Here is a 4,128-nt window from a genome sequence, read left to right on the forward strand (position 1 = left end):
GCTGGCTGCTGGGTATGTTTAAAATGTGTTGTGTGTATGTCTTTTAACAACAAACTCTATTTTTGACTAGGGTAATGAATAATCTTACACATGTACTAATGTTGACTATATCTGTTTTTCAGGTGATGGTGGTTACGGCTGCTACTCTTGGCTCCTTACTCCATTGTCCCAACCTGATTCTCCTGCTGAACACAGTTACAATCATGCACATAAGGCTACGCGGAATGTGATAGAAAGATGTTTTGGTGTGCTGAAATCACGGTTTCGGTGTCTGGATAAATCTGCAGGCCTTTTGTTGTATAGTCCCTCAAAGGTGACTAGAATTGTGTTCTGCTGCTGTTTTCTCCATAATCTGTGTTTAAGTCAACATCTGGCACATGATGAGGGAGAAAGCAGTCAGCAAGCAGAGGAGTTAGAAACATCTGGTGACAGTGTGAGTACATATGTAGGGAGGCAGGTACGGCAAGAAGTGATTCAGCTGTATTTTTCGGGTAAGTTTTTGTAGGATGTAATTATCCTTGACTAAACACTTTGCAATACAAACAATTGTGTGTTTTGTTACTTACTGTTTGTTGTTTATAGTGGTGTGTACATTGTAGTTAGTTTATGTTATCAATACATTGTCATTCATTACCCCATAAAAACATACATACATACATAGCAGCTTCTACAATGTTTGAGACGGACAGAGGAAGTTGTGTGTTTGTCAAAACAAATTTTTTATTGCGTTACACAAATGTTTTTGATGTATTATTTTTTGCGCTTGTGTGTGCTGGGTGCTGTGCTTTGTGCTGGCTCACTGGCACGTGCTCGGGAGGATCGCCGAACAGGGGAGGTTACTGGCGTTTGGCTAGGGGTCGTGGTTCCAGAGCTGGAGGTCACTTGTTGTGCTGCCATCAATGTTATGTTGTTGCTCAAATTATTTATGCTGGCATTCAGTTGTGTGTTGGTTGCAGTGTGGCTGGCTACAATCCGGGATAAAGATTCATTCACAACCTGGTTGTGCTGTATTAGTTGTATGAGTGTTTGGTGCTGGCGCTGTTGCTCATCAATGATGCGCGTTAAATGAGCCAGCATTTGGTTGTTGTCTGCCCGTATTTGCTCCATCGATGTTGCGATTCGGCCTACTTGGACAATCAGTCTGCCCGAGTTGCGACTAATGCGCGGTAGATGATGGGGCAGACTGGCAAGGTGTTGGGTATGTGCGGTCAGGCTGGCATTGCTTTGGGTCTGTTGGCTTGTCCAACTGGACCAAAAGTAATCTGGAATTTGTGGCTGGGGTGGAGCTTGTACCAGTTGTGGACTCATGGAGGCTTGGGGGATATCCTGCGGCTGTATTGGCTGGCTCGGGTCAACAGGTGTTAGTTGCAGTGTGAATGTTGCCTGTTGGTCTTGTCCCTGCTGGTCCACGTCGGGCATCAAGCTTGGCTCTGTATGGGGTGGCCAACATGCACTGTTTACTTTACAAATAATATATTTGCTAGTTCTAAACATTTCTACATTCATAATACTCCATTATTTTTGTATTTTGAGTTGTGTTTTTAAACTTATAATTTATTTGGTTTCCAAACACATATATACCATCACAGGCATGCACATAGACTGACTTGCGGAATCCTCACCTAACTACCTCCCCTCCACAGCATTACAGTGTTCTGTCACCTCCCCTGTCCAGGATATAGACTGCTTACCTGGATATTCCCGAGGAGCGGAGCAAGTAAGCAGTCTACATACAGGACAGGGGAGGTGTGTGAACACTATAATGGTGTGGAGGGGGTGGTGGTTGTTTTTTTTAAGCCAGTAATGTGTTGTTATTTTTATGTGCACGTGTGTGGCCTAAATTTTTACAAATGTCTGTTCATTTTTAAATTTGATGTTGGCGATAGCAACCACTAAGATATTGAAAAATTCTGCATTTGCACCTTTAAAAATTTAAGACGTAACATCACATTGTTTGTTATGGCAAACATGTAATCTCAACTACAACTCACATCATAGTAACTGTACTGTGTAGATTATTTGCTATGTGTTTAGTTTATGTTTTGACTCACCAGATAACTGAGGTGATCTGGGCTCATCACTCTGTGGACTCGCCAATAGTGCCTGTGGTGGCTGGGGTGAGACTGCAGAAATGCGCCGCCTGGGTGGGGAAGATGGAGCCGCAGATTCAGAGACCAGACGCCGTGTCTTACTTGGCCTCCTGGGTAAGTGCCCCGAGCCCTGTGATGGGCGCCTTAGAGGAGGGCGGCTTACAGAAGCAGAACCTATGAGAATATATAAACATTAATATTTTGTACTTCTATGTGTTTGCAGAATATGTGACTACAGTGAATTCTTACCTGCAATCCCAGCATCATCCTGAGTTGTCTGTGGCCTGTCTGGCCGGCTGGTCTGTCGGACTGTTGAAAAAGTTGAAAAAACATTATGACCATACTTTGTAAAAAAATGCTAACTGCAAAGCCTTAGTGTACTGTAACCATCTTGTACGTATTGTAAATTAAACTAATTTCTGCTTAAGATCTTCGTGATTCCTTAATTTGTTATGTATATAAAAATGTACATGGTGTTGCACAAAAAAAATCTGTAACATTGATGAATTATGTGTCAGATATTGCATAGATTGATTACTTGCAACTTGAACCAAAATGTAAATTAAAAGTTTTTTTAAAAATTGATTAAAAAAAAAACACATCATAACAAGCTGCTATTAGATACAACAGCTATGTCCAAGCAATATCTCATATTAATTATTGCAACTACACATACCAGCATGCACTGCACCTGATTTTTCATTATACATTTAAAAAAATACAGCCAAGGCAAGATGGGAAATGCAGTTTCAAAACACAAAAACAGCTTAAGGGTGCATAGGCCTGCAATACATGACCAACAATGTATGCATACTTTTTAAAATTAATTTCTCCACCATTATCATTTTGCACACTTTAAAATATAATTTCGATTTATCAAACTCACCATCCTGCGTGGGTCGGTCCGAATCCCGGACATGAGTTGCAGACACCACTTCTGCTGGAATCAGTGCCCGCACAGGCTCCTCCCACTCCCGATAGGTTGCCCGGAAAGGGGGGCCACCCCCGGTTTTGCGGGCTGATTTAGCCTCTTTGGCCATCTTGGCCTTGACACGGCGCTTTATGTCATAGAACCTCTTGCGACACGTGTCCTCAGTCCGCCTCACCACAGCCTCACTATTTACGGCAACTATTACTTTCCCCCACAGGACAGACTTCCTGCGGGAGGACACCTTGGCAGCATCCTGCCCAAACAATTGCCGATGGTGCTTCATCAGCTCACGCACCAACGCCATGTTTTCAGCATAGCTGAACTTAATATTCCTGCCAGTCTTGGTAGTGGTGCGTGGCTGCGGAGCCACAGCACCATCACTCTCACTGGAGAATGCAGCAACAGGCACCCCCTCCTCCTCCTCCTCACTAACCTCCTCCCTCTCACTAACCCCCTCCACCTCACTCACCTCCTCCACCTCACTAACAGCCTCCACCTCACTAACCGCCTCCCTCTCACTAACCTCCTCCACCACACTGACCTCTGAGTCAGACATGAGGACAAACGACACAAAACACAGAAAAATCAATACAGAAAACACACTCCTCCACTACTACTACTACACACCACACAGCCAACACACACGCTCACTCACTCACTCACAAACAATGACAAAAGACTATTAAAAAAAAACAAGGACAAAAAAGTTTACAAACTGTGAAAAAACAATACTACAAATATGACAAGACTACTTACACACACAGTACAGCACTCAACAATCACAAAACTCCTCAGAAAATCAACCAAAAACTCCACCAAACTCACCAACTCCAAATACACCTTCCTCTCTCCTCTCCACTAGCTAAACCCACGAGGTGCGGTGTGTTTGGGGCAGTTTTATAGTAATGTGCACAGACACTCCTCCATCACGAATACAACCAATCACGGACGCGTGACAAAAACGAAACTTAGGACTAAAAACGCGGCCGCAACATCAAAATCACTGCCGTAACAGACATGTGACGCAGTCGTAAAATAAACTAAAAACACGGCCGCAAAACAACCAAATCGGCCGCATTCTACACCAGAAAACCACGAATGACATCG

General features: G+C 43.5%; 1 long non-coding RNA gene across 1 annotated transcript; it reads right to left on the reverse strand.

The window, feature by feature from the left end:
• Positions 1–695: 695 nt before the first annotated feature.
• Positions 696–2,422, reverse strand: LOC134955696 (uncharacterized). Its single transcript, XR_010185951.1, has 3 exons — positions 2,340–2,422; positions 2,052–2,264; positions 696–1,430 (listed from the first exon to the last, which is right to left on the reverse strand). It is a non-coding gene; the product is annotated as an uncharacterized LOC134955696 (long non-coding RNA).
• Between the last annotated feature and the right edge of the window lie 1,706 nt (positions 2,423–4,128).

The sequence above is a fragment of the Pseudophryne corroboree genome, chromosome 1 (assembly GCF_028390025.1).
Source record: "Pseudophryne corroboree isolate aPseCor3 chromosome 1, aPseCor3.hap2, whole genome shotgun sequence".
Lineage (NCBI taxonomy): Eukaryota > Metazoa > Chordata > Amphibia > Anura > Myobatrachidae > Pseudophryne > Pseudophryne corroboree.